Below are 21654 nucleotides of genomic sequence, written 5' to 3'. Positions count from 1 at the left end.
GTTCACTTTTTCGCCAGGCCGGCTAACAAATACTGCAAGTACCTGTCATTATTACATCCCTTGGGGGTTCGCTTGCCAAAAGGCCATTATGGCTTTCCGCGTTGGGAATCTACACAAGGTTTAACTATCCGCCCTTCTTGTCACATCTTCTGCTAATCAGGGATGAAAGTTTGACTATGGTGCCTACAAATCGTCTTCATGACCACACATCGTCTTAAGAATCACATACCCGTACACATGGTTGTACCCAGACGCGTGTGAGAACGAAGCAACAAATGGCTATTCTACATTGGTAACTGGTGGAAGGTTTAGCCACCTGCCTTTCTTGTTCCATTTTTCGGTACACGGCCAACGATGAAACGATGCCAGTGATATTTTCAACAAAAACATGTAGCATAATGTTTTTCTTAAAACGAGACCACAATTATGGTGGTGTTTGACAATTTACTCCAAGAAAAATATAGTCTGCTTTATAGAAACATTGAAAAGCATGGTCATCAATGCAAAAACTCGCTCCTTAGAACTTCTTAGTACATGTCCAATATCAACATAATTCACAACTGCACTACTGGACTACATGCAGATCAGAAGATGTAATAACCATAAACAAACCACATACTTCTCCCCGCTATCGAAGCCAATACTGTCACCCACTCGAGATCAGATTATTCGTCATCACTAAGATAAATGAAGGAGAACTCCATATCAGCATGACCACTGGCATACCCCATTAGATAAATAGGGTGCTTTAGTGCATGCATTCCTTGATTTTTGCATGCGTTGCAGTGACCTAAACAAAGATCAAAACCGTAATTTTGCAGCAAGCAAACTAAACAAGATTCATATTTAATAAGACGAAAGAGAAGACATGAAGGGCACATACCATCATCATATGAACTTAGTTCGTAGCAGGAATAATATTTTCTTCCGTAGATCTCTTTCACTTCAACAAAAAAGGGCGTGGATGACCAATCGCCGTCTGACTTCTTCATCTTAACGGTGAAGTTGAAGTGATGGAAGGTATGGCCATCGCTATCCATGCTGAAGCACTAATGTTGAAGCTCATCTAGGCCATAATCCACCATGTCCTGAAAAAGCACCTTATAAACAAACTTGCTTTCAGATAAAAGAATAAAATAGCAGGAAACCACACGTACTTCGAATTGGCTCTTTCCTTCCTTGTACTTCTCAAAAGCCAGCATGACTTCCTCACCCATCCACTTTTTACCATTCTTAATGATTTCTTCGGTAGACACTTCACCCCTGCAATAATACATTAAAATTGTTGCATGCTTCAAAATTTTATATGAAAATCATATCAGAACATACTGCGCTATATTCTCTCTTGGAGAGGCAAAGGACTCAGGGACTTCAGGAGATACAAATGCCCCTTCTGATGCCAAAAATGCTTGAGCATCCAGTTTATGCTGGGCCGGGTTGCTAAAGCCATGTTTAGCTGCAATCATAGCCTCCACCATACAGGTGTATGTATGTTCTTCCAAGTTCTTATGTATATCACGACATGTTTGTGCCCTGAATCAGAAAAAACCCAAAGGATGAACAAATTGCAGAATAATACCACACACATGAGCCTAAGAAACAATATACAGCAAACATTTTGTCATGCATATTGAAAATTTGTTAAATAGCATTGAACTCCATATACATATACACTGTTCTCTAAAGTGCAAGTGCAACGAGTAAAATTCTAATTAATTATGCCATTAAATGATCAATATATTGATCATGAGTCCTGATGACTTACACGCACTTAGGGTTGTCTAATAACAGTAACCAGGTTGTCTAGTACTCCCTCCATTTCAAAATACTCTACTCATCTAGGTTTGTGCTAAGTCAAACTTATGTAAGTTTGACCAACTTTATAGAAAAGATTGCTAATGTCAACAACATCAAGTATATATAATATGGAAACATATGCTATGATGAATCTAATGAAGCTAATTTGGCATTGTATATCTTGGTATATTTTCTGTAAAACTTTGTCAAACTTAAAGATAAGACTTAGAACAAACCTAAAACTTCCAAGTATTTAAAAACAGAGGGAGTAACAATTACCGGTTATACATCCAACACATGATTAATAACCAACAACTGGTCTAGTAACAGTTACTGGGTTATATATCCAATACACAGTTACCAACAAAATATCAAGTTATCCGGAATATGTAGTGATAGTTACTAGAATATGTAGTACTCCCTCCGTTCCGTGATAGTTACTAAGTTTTACTAGAATATGTAGTTACTAGAATTGTGGAACGGGAGGAGTAATAGTTACTGAGTTTCACAAACAAAATTGTATAAACATTTTTGCAACTCAACAAGAACTAACAGACACCCCTAGGAATCTAGCATTGTTTGTATCTTAGGAATGGACATAACAAGTTATCCGGGTGAGAGAAACTAGGGTGTCAAATTCTCTCTCCCAGACCAACTTACACTTTGAGAGAACCATCACATGCCATCATTTTAGGAAGGGGAAGGACATAGCCAATAACAACGATATAGATTTTCATAATCAAGCAAGACTGCCTTGGTTGTCAAAAATAAAATCTCAATCTCACACCTCCCAATCCTCCATCAAAATAAATGGAAGCTCCAAGATGTGCAGGAAGCAGGTGCCAGGGTCGGTGACACAGGAACCTCCAGACATCCATGAGCCATAGCGCTTGGTTGTGACTGAGTTGATATGGTAGGAACGGAAGAGACAAAGTAGAGCATGGAGGGTGGTGGTCTAGTGGAGGATGGCGACGGGGAGAGATTGGGTGAGTGAGGAGAATGTGTAGGTGGCTCTGTCTTTGGGGTGATTCCACGATCTCAGCCTCTCAGGTGTGATTCCCCGATCTATGTTTGAAACTTTGAATCAAGCAAGAAAGAACAAATATATTGCCGCACATATTCTCTAAGCTAGTATATGTCTGTACAGCCTCCTACGGCCATGGTGTCTGGCTATCTTCAATGCAGTGGTTATCTCGTCATGCATCTAGGTTTATACGCCACACTACACTAATGACATGTTGTTTTGTTGTTGTTTCCTTACTTGATCCATGTATATATAAATAAGTAAAATTGTGGTACTTTGAGGCGTCTTGCTACAGAAATGCATTTAAGACTTACAAACTACAAAACAAATATAATATGAGACGAACAAAAGCAAAATCATCATACATACCAAGGCTCTGATACATCTTTGAGCATCTCCTCAAAAATTTCTGAGCGAGTCTCACTGTCGTCGGCAACATAATAATCACACCATTCCTTGGACCTAGAGCAACAAAATGTCCACACAACCAATGATTATTCCAAAGCTATCATTACTTGACATAAATAATCTTCTTCGGCAATTTTTTGTGAAGTTGATGATGAATTAAGCATATTTGAATGATATTAAAACTCATGAAAGAATGTTATAGGTCCATTTTTATTGCTTCGAGGCTTCTAAACAGTAAATGGTACTCCCTCTGTCCCAAAATGCAAACGTTTTACATTTTGGGATGGAGGGAGTAACAAACAACACGATAAAGCTAGAAGTAATAAAAATCAATCAATAATTGACCGACGGTTCGAGCTGTGCAAAAAAGAGGGCAATGCAATACCTTTGAGTTGGGTTACATGTAGGAAGTGACTGACCGAGTGTCGGTGCTTTGAACTCCCTGTTGCGCACCTCACTAGCATCCTCCTTAACCCTAAGCAAACTGACAATCAAACCAATATGCTCATTAGCTAGTGACTATTATGATGGAGGTATTGCAATAATAACCACGCATTCTCGTTTTTCATTTTAAGGAGCTCTGTAGAGACCAATGTACGTAACATGGAAAAATGATATGTTGTATTTATTAGAGGCACACTTACAGTGGAGCCTTAACTGTAGGACCCTCAATGTCGCTCACCTTGCCAGCATTCTTCTCAACCCTGACCAAAACATGTTGGTTGGTGATTATAGAAGTGTGGGAATAATTATACTAGCATCTATAAACTAAAGTAGCATTCCATGCAATATTATTTCTTCAATGAGAACTGCAGTGCAAATAATAGCCAAAACAGATATTTTACATAAATAATCTTCCGTAATAAGTTTTATCAACTTGAGGAATCAAACGTATTTGAATTATATGCAGAACGTATGCAGGTCATAATAAGCACCTCTCATTTCAACTAACCAGATCCCAATTAATAATAAGTTAATAACTAAACAACAATGTCGTACCTATGAGTTAATTCATGTAGATCTGTAACTATAGATCCCTCACCGCCACTCATCTTGCTAGCATTCTTCTCAACTCGGATTAAAACATGTTTTGTTCAGTGACTACGGAAGTAAGGGAAAGAATTGCCAGCTTCTTTAAAGGAAACTAGCAAAATAAAACTATTTATTCTATGAGAGTACAGATGATAGCTAAAACAGGTCCTTTATCAAATGCTCATGTAAAAAAGGCACACAAAGAATATCATAAATAACTAAGAAAATTTACAGTAGCTCATTCGGTGATGGTTCTTGTTCTCGTCTGCCACGGGACCGCCTGAGGCGGCCTGAATATAGAACACTTTGCCGAACATGGGTTACATTTCCAGCTTGCCTGCAAGTATTGAATGGGTGAATTCATCTCTCTAAAGAAAAGAAAAATACCTTGGTTACCCTAAAGGAACAGCAGCAGCCCTCTTGGCTACTCATGTGTGGGTGGTGTTACGAGTTACAACCTAGATCATTATATTGTGCTTTATGGGTTTATAAATTTAATTTGCTAAATGTAATAGCAGTTGATGCAAATCCCCCCGAAATATTATCTATAAATTAAATGTCAATTCATAACGCCTACACATTGTGGCGCCACAGGCTCACGGCACACTAATTACATATTGATCGGTTGCCAATTTCTCCATTATTCCATTCATGTATCACACTTGATTAATATATATGTGGCGTATGCTACATTTGCAAATTTATAACTTGTAAGTGGTAACAATAAACAAGATAAACCTGGAGATTTAAAAAACAAAAACAAATCAATATATTAAGCCATGGTTCTAAGGAGCTCCACGCATGTTAATGTAGATGTAGACAATTTGGAAAACTTATGCGTGTGTTAGCAATAAAAATTACTCAAGAGTTCCAAGATAGATTTTTCTAAACCTTGGAAGCGCATCAAGCTTTATAGATTACACTTGCACAGAAATCCATGGGAGCAAGCACCCATCATTAAATTAAGAGAAGTACCAACATAAATTAGTCATACCTATGAGTTGACTTAGGTGTAGGGCGTGATTGATCAAGTTTCAGGGCTTCAAACTCCCTGCTTCTTACCTCATCCGCATGCTCCTCAACCCTAAACAAAACAAGCACGGCAATATGCTCACTCATCACTGATTAGAAATGATGGGAGGTGCTGCAATAGCTAACAATGACCATGGCATTCTAGTTTGTCTACAAGGACAGAAGGCTAGTGTAAATATTAAATAGCTAATATGTTACCAACTAGTAATAGACACATTTGTGATAACCATAATGGAAACAGACAAAACAACATCTAGAGTCACACTTACGGTAGCTTATCTGAAGTAGGTATCCTGGATCGCCTGGGGCGATCTGAATAGAGAAGGCTCTGACGAATTCGTCCTCTCGCCGTTGCGGGTGACCTGCAAAGTTTGAAAGATCTGAAGTTAGGTTTGCTAAGATCTTATTGACGTATAGTTGGTAGGCTGTCACCACCCCATAGTTATAGGAACTGCAATTGGTATGTATTTTTAACCCACTGATGTAAAACATATATGAGAAAGAGACCACCAAAACTTCTTCTTTAACCCCCCACACACATGTGCAACCTACCTTTTTTTCTTTAATCCTCCGCACACATGTGCAACCTAACTAATCAAAAGAAAATCATCTCTAAGTTGGTGTTGTGTTGCCCTTATGATTAAAAGATTCTTTTTTTAGCTACTCGTAAAAGGGGCAAGGGGCTCACACAACAGTAATGAACGAATAGAGTCTTCTATGAACCATTTTTTCCGCTAAAACAAGACCCGGTGTTGCATTGTTGCAACTACAACATGACCCCTTATTGCAAAAGCATTTCCGGCTCATGGCCGTGTCATCGCATTGCAACAAGACCCGTGTTGCAATTGCAACAGGACCCTTGTTGCAAAAGGATGTCCGCCTCGCAGTCATGCTTGCAACAAGACCCTTGTTACAAACCTTCATTGCAACAGGATCCTTGTTGCAAAAGGAACCGAAGAGCTCGCAGAGCTCTCAACATTGGTGGTGGGTGGAGAGCTCGCAACATCGATGAAGGGCGTCGAGAGGAGGACAAGCTTGAAGAGCTTGGGGGTACCGAAGCCCGACTCTTGTACGACCCCGTCCCGGCTCCGCTCAGTGGAGGAGAGATTGGGGGGACAAGCTTGCAGCAAAAGTATTGTTATAGAACTCTTTGCAAGAGAGATTGTTGCAGAAACATTTGTAACATTGGTTGTGTTGCAGAAATTTTTCCAGAACATCCGTAGTTTTATTTTTGCGACAAAAGGTCATGTTGCAGGAAATTTATGCAAACAACGAGAGTATTGCAGGAAATGTTACTTAGCCGCATCCGTGGTTGCATGCAGCTGAGTGCTCGAGGAGGCGATAGCCATGGACGCCCCTATCCCTTGAGGACGGCGGTGATGTGAAGATGGACGACGACGTAGCACGCCACAAATATAAAGTGGCCTTGTATTCAAAGACGAATGAAATACTCCCTCCGTTCCATAATGTCAAAAAACATCCTACATTATAGGACTGAGGGAGTACTTTTTTATATTGCACTACGTATTAGAATCAAGAGAAAACAAGCCGGTACACGTAGAAACGTCTATAACGAGCGGCTCCATGAGCCAATGCACGAAGAAAAACAACTTCTCTCAACCTTGGTACTACCTCCGTAAACTAATATAAGAGCGTTTAGAATACTAAAGTAGTAATCTAAACACTCTTATATTAGTTTACAGAGGGAGTAGAAACTAAAACGTGATGTAATTTGGCAAGGTGGGAGTACCTTGGATTAGGGACATGGATGCTGGAAGCAGATGAAGGAGTCAGCGTTTGGTCCATAGCTGGTGGACGTGGAGCTCGACGACGACGACGAGGTCTCTGCTCCATCGATCGTTAGCCCGCTGGTCACTGGTCGAATCAATGCGATGTGTTTCTATACCGAGATTAGTCGACGAGACGTACTTGTCTCTATATTATACAGACGGATCTTCTTACATATAGCGAGGGAAGAGAAGGATAGGAAGCGGCGAACATTCGAGATCAACATCGACTTGTAAACCGACTCGAATTAAACCTGAAACCAATTTCAAAGCCACGTCGATGTGGGCCGGCCCAGCAACGGTCGCCACTACGCATCGCTCGCTCGGTTAACCGGTTGACTGGTTGACCAGTTATCCCTAAAAAAAGTCTGGTTGACCAGTTGAGGGTTGACCATTGATTTTGGAAAAAATATATGAATCTAAAAAATTGTAAATTTCAAAAGTCCATTGACTGTTGACTTGGCCGTTGATCTTTCAGAAAAAGTTCGTGTATTCCGTGAATTTGAAAAAAGTTCATGTGTTCTTGAATTTTAAAAAGCTTGTGTATTTAAAAAAAGATCGTGAATTTGAAAATAAAAATCACATGTTCCGCGGGTTTGAAAAAGTTCACAAATTTGAAGGAAAAAATCATGTATTTGAGGGGGAAAAGTTCATGAATTCTAGGATTTTTTTAAGAAAAATTCACAAAAATTAATTCATTAGCAATAACTTGGCAGACCTCTTTGTTGTAGTGCACATTCCCTCATGGGTTCGATAACCCAGGGTCACTCCTGGCGGAAAAGGCAAGAGAACCTTCTGCTATCCAAACCGGATCGCGGAGGGCATCAATCACCTTTGCTGGCACCATTGCCGGGGAGGCGTCGTGTCACTAGTCATTGAAGTAGAGTTATTGTTAAAGTTTTTATTTGAGTTTTTTTTCTTGACTTTTCTTTGTTTTTCTAGTTGTGTTGTATTGGAAAAAAAATAAAAAAAATATCATGGCACCAAAACTTGAAGAATTTACTGGTCCAAATGAGAACTTTATGCATGCAACATTCACACTACCTGATGTTTCGGCCGAACAATATGGAATTAAGCCCCACTTTGTAACATCCCAAATTTTCAATTTGAAATGTTATACATAGATCATTCATGCATATCATATTTTATTGCATTTCGTTTCGCGATCCTTGAAAATCCTAAGCAACTCAAGGACCCACAGGGAGAGTTGGGGATTTCACATTCTTCATATTTGAATTTTATCAAATATTGAGGCAAGGATCATTTTGGTTTTAATAATTTTTCTCTCTGAAAATATTTCATATTAAAATATATGAGAGGAGATAATACGACTTCTTCAAAAAAGTGAAATATTGGAGTAAAAATATTAAATCAAATGAATAATTTTTTTTGGATCTTATTGCAATTTTATTTGAATTAGGAAAAAATATGCGTTTTTCAAAATTGCATTATAGGCCCAAATAAATGTTCACTTTGTCCGTAATATTATTAGAGGACCGTGAAAATTTATTTCAGAATTTTTGGAGTCCGTTTAGTATTTCTTTTATTTGTTTTGCTGCGTCAGGTTTTTTGAAAAAAAGAGAGAGCGCCGACCTAACAGGCCGTGCCCGACTAGGACACTGCTCGGCCGGCTTTTTAAGGCGAGGCCCGAGGCCCGCGAAGCTGCCAGCCCCGCCCGAACCCTAGCACCGCTCGCGCACCGCCGCGCCGCGAAGCCGCCGCCGCCGGAGACCCCGCCGCCGGAGCCGCCGCCCGCCGACGCCGAGGTAGCCGCCACCGCCGTCTGGTTTTCTCGGGAAAACCGTTGTGTTTTTAGAAAACCCTAGATCTAGTTTTTTTAAAAACAGATCGATTCGTTCGGTTTTCCGTCGGCTTATTTATTTAGCGGACGTCCGTCCGTACGTTCTTTTAACGAACGTTGTTCGTCAGTTAGTCGCAGACAGCGAACGTTCGTTCGCTAGCCTGTTCGTCAGTTTTTTTCAGGGTTTTTTCGCGATTATTTCCGATCACGATTTCTGCCCCAATCTTTGTTTTAGTATATCTTTTCGCTCGTTTATCCAAATGAGGTGAAACAAGCGTCTAGATCTTCGTCTCGAAGCCCTCTTTCTGTTTAACCAACTTGAACAAGACTTTGATACTGTAAAATTTGACTTTAGTCCAGATTAGTAATCGGGTCTTGCTTCTTTCGTAGTTTGAGTTTCGTTGCTCCGTTTGATTTGATTCTTTTTGCAAACCAGAGTTCTTCAGTTGAAATTTCTGGTTAGATCTTCTTATTTGAGTTTTCCCCGTGCATCTTTGCTTGATTGCTTATGTATGCTATTGTTTGTTTGCGATAGAACACCCGGAGTGCGAAGCGTGCTACTATGAGTCACTAGGTTTTGCAGATCGTTAGCAAGGCAAGTAACACATTGATCATACTCTTTCGTACCCAGTTTTTATGTATTACTTACAATCCTCAAACACTACATGATTAGGATGTGATTAACATGTGGGTATTGGGAAGTAGTTGATGAGGTAGAACCTATTACCTGTTTCATTATCAAACCCTTGGGAGTTACTTCTACGTTATACTTATATTGTTATGCTATGCTAGTAGACGTGGATTGGGTTTGAGTGTATCCATGACATATGTGAGTGTATAATTAATGGTTCAATTCTAAGGTGGCAACTTTAATACACATCTGAGTGGATTGTTGGTTTTGGGCACCTGGGGTTATACCAGTGTTGTCCTAGGAGATCCCGGGGTTATATCGTGTGATCCTCCTATGGTCCGCCGCCCAGGCACAAAGAGATCATTAGATTATTCATGCTAGAAATTTCCATGTGCAGCCACAAGCTATTATGGGCTCTAGCATAGTTGAGTACGTTGCATGACCTCTACCAGTGGTAGGCTAGCAGATATAGGGGATGTAGGTTGGTACTGTCTACCCGAGGTTCGAGTTAATGCTTCTGAGAGACTGTGTCTCGGTCATCCGTTTCTCAAACACCATGTAGTGTGAGAAATCCAACGGAGGAGATCAAGTCTTGTGGGGAAAAGTGCGCAAACCTCTGCAGAGTGTACAAACTAATCATGGTTAGCCGTGTCCCCGGTTATGGACAACTTGAGTATCTGGTTCTTGGATTATCATATGGATCTCATCACTCTAAATTAATTTGTTGGGTTGATAATTACTTTTAATTAGGATTGAGATGGGGGTACCATTCTCAATGTTTCAACCATCATGATAGTTAAATAAACTATATTCCTTTGTTATAGGAAAAAATTGGCTTTTTGCAAAAACATTATAACCATAGAGCCTCCACCAGCCAAAAATGCATGTAGTGATAGCATTTACCTGTTCATTTCTCTATTGTGTTATATTGCCAGCATATTCCATGTGCTGACCCGTTTTCGGGTTGTAACATATCATGTTGCAGACTTTTCAGATGAGGAGTAAGATGCGATAGGTCGTTTGTCATGCACTCAGCTATGCCGTTAGAGTTGATGGACTCACTTTATCTTCCAAGTCTTTCGCTGTTATCTTATTTAGATGGCCTTAAGCTATATTCATTATAATAAGTTCTCTTTTGAGACATTCGATGTAATAAGTGTGTGATTGCTACTTTGTTATAAATCCTTCGAGTACTGTGTGTGTCAGTATTACCGATCCAGGGATGACACTAAACACAGAGACTTGACCGCCTAAGGTCGGGTCGCTACAAGATGGTATCAGAGCACACGCTGATTGTAGGACACGACCACTAAGATGAACCATATGACACTCTTCTCTACTCATTTCTGACTCCTCTCCATTTTCTACTCTTTAGGATGGCGGACTCGAGGAACAAGTATACACAGCCGGATGAAGACACCGTTTGGACGACATTTGAAGGAAGTCACTAGGTACCTGAACATCGGAATACCAAGCTTCACCGGGACCTACACCGCCACTTTACCAGAAGAGGAGCGTTGGTTGATTCGAGTTCAAGTTCCAGGAAGGACATTCACGCCAGTCACTAACCCCATAGAGTTTTCGTTTGACGCACCAACCTGGAGTCTAGGCAAGAGCATGGCAGCCCACATCGCCATAGGACGCATCGGCGAAGTTTACCACAAGGAGCTTAAGGACACTATCTACCAGATATGTGGGCGCCGAGATGAGCAATGGGAGATAGTCAGCACCAGGAGGGACAGGTCCATAGCAGCTTTCATCCAGGAGTTAAACCATTATATTCGTCGCTAGGAGAACCAGATGTGTGCAAGCATGATAGATTTGAAGAAGGCGATGACCAGGATCACAGAGCTAGAAGAGGAGCTTAAGTCTACACGCGATGGATATGAGAAGGAAATGATGAGACTTGCGGAGAAGAATGACGACATGACAAGGAAGCTAGGAGTTTTCATGGGAGACCTCGCACCAGGAGGAGAAGACGACGAACCAAAGGAAATTCGTTCTGAAGACTACATCATCATCGACGACACCGACTCCGACCCCGACGATAGTGATGATCATTATGAAGACGAAGCTGGAGCAGATATCATGGAGTCTTCCACCGATCAAAATTTCTAGTAGACCACCATATGATCAGTAGTGTTTCCCCATGTATATAGAATAGTCCGAGCACTGTAACGATAGTTAGATCGATTGTATGCCCTTGCTTGCTTGATTGAGTGATATGATATGATTGTGTTTGTCTCATGTGCATATGGATAGTGCTTTTCTCCTTAGACCTCATTCTATTCTAATCTCTCCCCTCTAAAACCCATCAGATGCCTCCGAGACGTGACCCCGGTTTTGCTTTCCCATCGGAGCTCACTCAGTTGATCCAGTAGCAGAATACACTGATGCAGTTGCTAGTTCAGAATCAGGGCAACAACAACAACAACAACAACAACAACAACAACAACAACAACCCACCGCCACCACCTCTAGTTGACAACTTAGCCCGCTTTCTGAGGTTACAGCCGCCGGTGTTTTCCAGTAGCACCGAGCCCGTAGTTGCGGATGATTGGCTACGTAGGATTGGAAGGGAGTTAACCACTGCCGGTTGCATAGATGCTGAGAAGGTGCGTTTTGCCACACACCAATTGGATGGACCTGCAGCCGCATGGTGGGAGAATTACACAGTCACTTTTCCCATAGCCAATGTTACCTGGGAGCAGTTTCAGCAAGCATTCCGCACCGCCCATGTCTCAACTAAAGCTATGAGCACGAAGAAGCGTGAGTTTCGCAACTTGCGCCAGGGTGAGTGTAGATGAGTGTAGTAAGCTATCTCGTTATGCCCCTGATGATGTGGCCACAGATGTCGTGAAGCAAGAGAAGTTTATGGAAGGGCTTAATGATCAGATGAGCATGCAGTTGATGGTGGCAACATTTAACAACTACCAGGAGCTGGTAGACAAGGCTCTTATGATTGAAGGGAAGCAGTGATACGTCTCCAACGTATCTATAATTTTTGATTGTTCCATGCTATATTATATTGTGTTTTGGACATTATTGTGCTTTATTATACACTTTTATATTATTTTCGGGACTAAACTATTAACCGGAGGCCCATGCAGAATTGCTGTTTTTTTGCCTATTTCAGAGTTTCACAGAAAAAGAATATCAAACGGAGTCCAAACGGAATGAAACCTTCTGGAACATGATTTTTGGAACGAATGTGATCCAGAGGACTTGGACCCTACATCAAGAAAGCTACCAGGAAGGCACGAGGTAGGGGGCGCGCCTACCCCCTAGGCGCGCCCTCCACCCTCGTGGGGCCCACGTTGCTCCACCAACATACTTATTCCTCCTATATATACCTACGTACCCCCAAACTACCAGACACGGAGCCAAAAACCTAATTCCACCGCCGCAACCTTCTGTACCCATGAGATCCCATCTTGGGGCCTTTTCCAGAGCTCCGCCGGAGGGGGCATCGATCACGGAGGGCTTCTACATCAACACCATAGCCTCTCCGATGATGTGTGAGTAGTTTACCTCAGACCTTTGGGTCCATAGTTATTAGCTAGATGACTTCTTCTCTCTCTTTGGATCTCAATACAAAGTTCTCCATGATTCTCGTGGAGATCTATTCGATGTAATCTTCTTTTGCGGTGTGTTTGTTGAGACCGATGAATTGTGGGTTTATGATCAAGTTTATCTATGAACAATATTTGAATCTTCTCTGAATTCTTATATGTATGATTGGTTATCTTTGCAAGTCTCTTCGAATTATCAGTTTGGTTTGGCCTACTAGATTGATCTTTCTTGCAATGGGAGAAGTGCTTAGCTTTGGGTTCAATCTTGCGGTGTCCTTTCCCAGTGACAGTAGGGGCAGCAAGGCACGTATTGTATTGTTGCCATCGAGGATAACAAGATGGGGTTTATATCATATTGCATGAGTTTATCCCTCTACATCATGTCATCTTACTTAAAGCGTTACTCTGTTCTTTTGAACTTAATACTCTAGATGCGTGCTGGATAGCGGTCGACGTGTGGAGTAATAGTAGTAGATGCAGGCATGAGTCGGTCTACTTGTCTCGGACATGATGCCTATATACATGATCATACCTAGATATTCTCATAACTATGCTCAATTTTGTTAATTGCTCAATAGTAATTTGTTTACCCACCGTAATACTTATGCTCTCGAGAGAAGCCACTAGTGAAACCTATGGCCCCCGGGTCTATTTTCCATCATATTAATCTCCCGTCAATAAGCTATTTCTGGTGCCATTTTTATTTCGCTTTATTTACTTTGCATCTTTATATCATAAAAATACCAAAAATATTATCTTATCATATCTATCAGATCTCACTTTCGTAAGTGACCGTTAAGGGATTGACAACCCCTTTATTGCGTTGGTTGCGAGGATTTTATTTGTTTGTGTAGGTGCAAGGGACTCGTGCATGGCCTCCTACTGGATTGATACCTTGGTTCTCAAAAACTGAGGGAAATACTTACGCTACTTTGCTGCATCACCCTTTCCTCTTCAAGGGAAAACCAACACAGTGCTCAAGAGGTAGCAAGAAGGATTTCTGGCGCCGTTGCCAGGGAGTCTATGCAAAAGTCAATATACCAAGTACCCATCACAAACCCTTATCTCCCGCATTACATTATTTGCCATTTGCCTCTCGTTTTCCTCTCCCCCACTTCACCCTTACCATTTTATTCGCCCTCTCTTTTCCGTTCGCCTCTTTTTCGCGTGCTTCTTGTTTGCTCGTGTGTTGATTGCTTGCTTGTCGTTATGGCTAGTCCCCTATTTTCTCCGTTGTCTCCCGAAAATGAAGTTCTTAATTTTACGCAAAGGGAAGGAGAAAATCTAAAAGACGCTTGGTATAGAATTTTCAATGCTCAAAATAGATCTATCAGGAAGCAATCTACTTCTGTTCTTCTCCGCAATTTTTATGTAGGCGTTACTCCTTGGTACAGATATATCCTTGATACCATTACCGGAGGGAATTTCTTGGGTAGACATACTTTGATTCTTATAATGCTATGATAGATTTGTTTGGCTCACCCCCTCTTTCGGTTAATGGAACTATGTTAACTTTGGAGCATGTAATGCAAAGACTTGAAATTATTGAAAATAAAGTTGCTACCGTAGAGTTAATTGAAAATTTGGATAAAAGATCCACAACCAAATTACCCAATATGGATCTAAAGTAGGAGTCAGTTTGAAAAATATTAAGGAGAAGGCCCATAGTTAATGAAAGAATAAATCAGGATTCCACTAGAATCGATAAGCTTGAGGGTATCATTACCAACTTGGAAACCACTTTTTCTTCCGTAAAGAATACTCCAAGTCCTCCAACTAAAATTGCCAAGCTTATGCATGTTCCTAAAAATAAGGGTGAATCCTCTAGCAAGGAAACTGCGGATCTCAAATCTCTAAGTATTCATCCCAATCTTTTTGCTATCATTAAGGAACCATTTGCTACAAATGAATTTTTCGATTTTGTGCCTAGAAGTTTGATAATTAATAAAAATAAAGAAACTCCTAAGGGTGATATATGTCTCATTAAAGATTTTCCAACTAAAGATGACAATACCTAGATCTATCTTCGCTTTTATGCCTAGCTAGGGGCGTTAAACGATAGCGCTTGTTGGGAAGCAACCCAATTTTATTTTTATTCCTTGCTTTTTGCTCCTGTTTAGTAATAAATAATTTATCTAGTCTATGTTTTGGTTGTGTTTTTTGTGTTCAATTAGTGTTTGTGCCAAGTAGAACCGTTGGAAAGACTTGGGGAAAGTCTTTTTGATCTTGCTGTAAAAAACAGAAACTTTAGCGCTCACGATAATTGCTGCCATTTTTATTTGGAAAGTGATATTTAGTTAATTATTTTTGAAGATGATTAATAGATAAATTCCTCACGTCCATCAATTTATTTTAGAATTTTTGGGGTTCCAGAAGTTTGCGTTAGTCACAGATTACTACAAACTGTTCTGTTTTTGACAGATTCTGTTTTTCGTGTGTTGTTTGCTTATTTTGATGAATCTATGGCTAGTAAAATAGTTTATAAACCATAGAGAAGTTGGAATACAGTAGGTTTAACAAAAATATAAATAAATAATGAGTTCATTACAGTACCTTGAAGTGGTGTTTTCTTTTCTTTCGCTAACGGAGCTCACGAGATTTTCTATTTTGAGTTTTGTGTTGTGAAGTTTTCAAGTTTTGGGTTAAGTTTTGATGGATTATGGAACAAGGAATTGCAAGAGCCTAAGCTTGGGGATGCCCATGGCACCCCAAGGTAAAATTCAAGGACACCCAAAAGCCTAAGCTTGGGGATGCCCCGGAAGGCATCCCCTCTTTCGTCTTCGTCTATCGGTAACTTTACTTGGAGCTATATTTTTATTCACCACATGATATGTGTTTTGCTTGGAGCGTCTTGTATGATTTGAGTCTTTGATTTTTAGTTTAAAACAATCATCCTTGATGTACACACCTTTTGAGACAGACTCACATTATTTGAAAATTATTAGAATACTCTATGTGCTTCACTTATATCTTTTGAGCTATATAGTTTTTGCTCTAGTGCTTCACTTATATCTTTTAGAGCATGGCAGTGGTTTTATTTTATAGAAATAATTGATCTCTCATGCTTCACTTATATTATTTTGAGAGTCCTTTAGAGCAACATGGAAATTTGCTTTTAGGAATAATATAAAAACTTTCATAGAAGTGCATTGAATACTATGAGAAGTTTGATACTTGATAATTGTTTTGAGATATGGAGATGGTGATATTAGAGTCATGCTAGTTAAGTAGTTGTGAATTTGAGGAATACTTGTGTTGAAGTTTGTGATTCTCGTAGCATGCACGTATGGTGAACCATTATGTGACGAAATCGGAGCATGATTTATTTATTGATTGTCTTCCTTATGAGTGGCGGTCGGAGACGAGCGATGGTCTTTTCCTACCAATCTATCCCCCTAGGAGCATGCGCGTAATACTTTGTTTCGATAACTAATATATTTTTGCAATAAGTATGCGAGTTCTTTATGACTAATGTTGAGTCCATGGATTATACACACTCTCACCCTTCCACCATTGCTAGCCTCTCTAATACCGCGCACTTTTCGCCGGTATCATATACCCACCATATACCTTCCTCAAAATAGCCACCATACCTACCTATTATGACATTTCCATAGCCATTCCGAGATATATTGCCATGCAACTTACCACCGTTCCGTTTACTATGACACGCTCCATCATTGTCATATTACTTTGCATGATCATGTAGTTGACACTGTATTTGTGGCAAAGCCACCGTTCATAATTCTTTCATACATGTCACTCTTGATTCATTGCATATCCCGGTATACCGCCGGAGGCATTCACATAGAGTCATATTTTGTTCTAAGTATCGAGTTGTAATTATTGAGTTGTAAGAAAAATAAAAGTGTGATGATCATCATTATTAGAGCATTGTCCCAGTGAGGAAAGGATGATGGAGACTATGATTCCCCCCACAAGTCGGGATGAGACTCCGGACTAAAAAAAGGGAGAGGCCATAAAAGAAAAGAGAAAAGCCCCCCCCCCCAAAAGAGAGAAGGGACAATGCTACTATCCTTTTACCACACTTGTGCTTCAAAGTAGCACCATGATCTTCATGATAGAGAGTCTCCTATGATATCACTTCAATATACTAGTGGGAATTTTTCATTATAGAACTTGGCTTGTATATTCCAATGATGGGCTTCCTCAAAATGCCCTAGGTCTTTGTGAGCAAGCGAGTTGGATGCACACCCACTTAGTTCCTTTTGTTGAGCTTTCATATACTTATAGCTCTAGTGCATCCGTTGCATGGCAATCCCTACTCACTCACATTGATATCTATTAATGGGCATCTCCATAGCCCATTGATACGCCTAGTTGATGTGAGACTATCTTCTCCTGTTTTGTCTTCTCCACAACCACCATTCTATTCCACATATAGTGTTATGTCCATGGCTCACGCTCATGTATTGCGTGAAGATTGAAAAAGTTTGAGAACACCAAAAGTATGAAACAATTGCTTGGCTTGTCATCGGGGTTGTGCATGATTTAAATACTTTGTGTGGTGAAGATAGAGCATAGCCAGACTATATGATTTTGTAGGGATAACTTTCTTTGGCCATGTTATTTTGAGAAGACATAATTGCTTAGTTAGTATGCTTGAAATATTATTATTTCCATGTCAATATTAAAATTTTGTCTTGAATCTTTCGGATTTGAATATTCACACCACAATTAAGAGAATTACATTGAAATTATGCCAAGTAGCATTCCACATTAAAAATTCTGTTTTTATCATTTACCTACTCGAGGACGAGCAGGAATTAAGCTTGGGGATGCTTGATACGTCTCCAACGTATCTATAATTTTTGATTGTTCCATGCTATATTATATTCTGTTTTGGACATTATTGGGATTTATTATACACTTTTATATTATTTTTGGGACTAACCTATTAATCGGAGGCCCAACCCAGAATTGTTGTTTTTTTTGCCTATTTCAGAGTTTCGCAGAAAAAGAATATCAAACGGAGTCCAAACGGAATGAAACCTTCGGGAACGTGATTTTTGGAACGAACGTGATCCAGAGGACTTGGACCCTACCTCAAGAAAGCTACTAGGAAGGCACGAGGTAGGGGGGCGCGCCTACCCCCCCAGGCGCACCCTCCACCCTCGTGGCGCCCACATTGCTCCACCGACGTACTACTTCCTCCTATATATACCTATGTACCCCAAACTAGCAGACACGGAGCAAAAAACCTAATTCCACCGCCGCAACCTTCTGTACCCGTGAGATCCCATCTTGGGGCCTTTTCCGGAGCTCCGCCGGAGGGGGCATCGATCACGGAGGGCTTCTACATCAACACCATAGCCTCTCCGATAATGTGTGAGTAGTTTACCTCAGACCTTCGGGTCCATAGTTATTAGCTAGATGGCTTCTTCTCTCTCTTTGGATCTCAATACAAAGTTCTCCACGATTCTCGTGGAGATCTATTCGATGTAATCTTCTTTTGCGGTGTGTTTGTTGAGACCGATGAATTGTGGGTTTATGATCAAGTTTATCTATGAACAATATTTGAATCTTCTCTGAATTCTTTTATGTATGATTGGTTATCTTTGCAAATCTCTTCGAATTATCAGTTTGGTTTGGCCTACTAGATTGATCTTTCTTGCAATGGGAGAAGTGCTTAGCTTTGGGTTCAATCTTGCGGTGTCCTTTCCCAGTGACAGTAGGGGCAGCAAGGCACGTATTGTATTGTTGCCATCGAGGATAACAAGATGGTGTTTATATCATATTGCATGAGTTTATCCCTCTACATCATGTCATCTTACTTAAAGCGTTACTCTGTTCTTTTGAACTTAATACTCTAGATGCATGCTGGATAGCGGTCGATGTGTGGAGTAATAGAAGTGGATGTAGGAAGGAGTCAGTCTACTTGTCTCGAACGTGATGCCTATATACATGATCATACCTAGATATTCTCATAACTATGCTCAATTCTGTCAATTGCTCAACATTAATTTGTTTACCCACTGTAATACTTATGCTCTTGAGAGAAGCCACTAGTGAAACCTATGGCCCCCGGGTCTATTTTCCATCATATTAATCTCCCGTCAACAAGCTATTTCTGGTGCCGTTTTTATTTCGCTTTATTTACTTTGCATCTTTATATCATAAAAATACCAAAAATATTATCTTATCATATCTATCAGATCTCACTTTTGTAAGTGACCGTGAAGGGATTGGCAATCCCTTTATTGCGTTGGTTGCGAGGATTTTATTTGTTTGTGTAGGTGCGAGGGACTCGTGCGTGGCCTCCTACTGGATTGATACCTTGGTTCTCAAAAACTGAGGGAAATACTTACGCTACTTTGCTGCATCACCCTTTCCTCTTCAAGGGAGAACCAACACAGTGCTCAAGAGGTAGCAAGCAACAACAGATTGAGAGCCGCAAGAGGAAGTATGGACAAGGAAAGTACAATTCTGGAGCTCAGCAGAAGCCTCGTTTCACCCTGAATTCGGGAGGATTGACCCATAACTATGGAGGCCACACTCATAATGGAGGTAGTTCGCATAACCATAGCGGCCCCAAGAATGGAAACGGGAATGGAGCAGGCAGTAACCAGAACCGCTCTAACCCAGCCACACCCACCAAGAAGGATCAAAGTCACATTACCTGTTTCAAGTGCGGGAAGACTGGGCACTACGCCAATGATTGTCCAGAATTAAAGAACGGAAATGGCAATGGAAGCGCTGGGAAGAAGCCCAACCCTTTCAACAGGGGACAAGTGAACCATGTGAACATGGAGGAGGTTGAAGAGCAGCCTGATGCAGTTATCGGTAAGTTTTTGGTTAAGTCATTTACCACCCTTGTTTTATTTGATACTAGTGCATCACATTCATACATTTCAAGGGGATTTGTGGACAAGTTTAAGTTTCCCACCTTAGCCCTTAGGACACCCTTGCTAGTGAGCTCACCCGGTGCAGAGTATATGGCCAGCCGATGGTGCGATCGGATACCCGTAACCATTGGTAGCCATGTTTCCCCCTCATACCTAGTAATTTTGGAGTCACAAGGATTGGATGCGATACTAGGAATGGATTGGTTATCGAAGTATGGAGGGAACATTGACTGTGCTAGCAGATCAATTCTACTCACCACCCCGGAGGGAAAAAGGATCAAGTATGTATCTAGGCATGCGCCTAGGAGGACTCAAGTAAATTCTCTCTCAGGAGTTGTTCAGGAGGAAGTGCCGGTAGTGAAGGATTACACCGATGTATTTCCGGAGGAGTTACCAGGCATGCCGCCAGATCGATATATTATGTTTCTGATAGAGCTAATGCCAGGCACCGGACCAATATCGAAGAGACCGTACCAGATGCTCGCAAATGATCTGGAAGAGATCAAGAAGCAGATTAAGGAGTTGTTGGAGAAAGGTTACATCTGACGTAGTTCATCACCATGGGGAGCACCAGTGCTCTTGGTTGAGAAGAAGGATGGATCATTCAGAATGGTTGTTGATTATCGTGCGTTGAATGAAGTGACGATCAAGAACAAGTACCCACTGCCGATGATTAATGATTTGTTTGACCAGTTGCAAGGATCTAAAGTGTTTTCGAAGATCGATTTGCGACCAGGATATCACCAGCTGAAGATTCGAGAAAAGGATATACCAAAAACAACATTCACCACAAGGTATGGGTTATATGAGTATACAGTTATGTCATTTGGACTGACTAACGCCCCTGCCTATTTCATGAGTATGATGAACAAGGTGTTCATGGAGTTCTTGGATAAGTTTGTCGTGGTGTCTATTGATGATATGTTAGTATACTCGAAGAATGAAGAGGAACACAAGGAGCATTTGCGTTTGGTTCTCGAGAAGCTCAGGGAACATCAGTTATATGCCAAGTTCAGCAAAATGTGAGTTTTGGTTGAAGGAAGTTGGATTTCTTGGACATGTTATATCAAGAGAAGGTATAGCAGTGGATCCTACCAAGGTTCAGTCAGTCACCGAGTGGTTGGCACCCACCTTAGTGGGAGAGATCCGCAGTTTTCTTGGACTCGCGGGATACTATCGGAGATTTATTGAGAATTTCTCCAAGATTGCGAAGCCTATGATGGCATTGTTGAAGAAAGATACCAAGTTCCATTGGACAGAGGAATGTGAAGCAAGTTTTCAGGAGTTGAAGAAATGTTTGACTACAGCCCCAGTGCTAATCCTGCTGGATATATGCAAAGATTTCCAAGTGTATTGCGACGCCTCACGCTTAGGACTTGGAGGAGTACTTATGCAAGACGAAAGAGTTGTTTCATATGCTTCAAGACAACTTCAGCCACATGAGTTAAATTATGCTACACATGATTTGGAGTTAGCAGCCGTAGTGCATGCGCTCAAGACCTGGAGACATTTTCTTATTGGAAACCGTTGTGATGTGTACACGGATCAGAAGAGTTTGAAGTACATTTTTACCCAGAAGGAGCTGAACCTCAGGAAAAGGAGATGGTGGGAGCTCATAAAGGATTATGATATGAAGTTGCACTATCATCCAGGCAAGGCCAATGTCGTAGCAGACGCTTTGAGTCGGAAGGGTTATGCCAATAC

This window comes from Triticum dicoccoides, chromosome 3A (genome assembly GCF_002162155.2).
Source record: "Triticum dicoccoides isolate Atlit2015 ecotype Zavitan chromosome 3A, WEW_v2.0, whole genome shotgun sequence".
In the NCBI taxonomy this organism is placed as follows: Eukaryota; Viridiplantae; Streptophyta; class Magnoliopsida; order Poales; family Poaceae; genus Triticum; species Triticum dicoccoides.
This window is presented reverse-complemented; position numbering follows the sequence as displayed.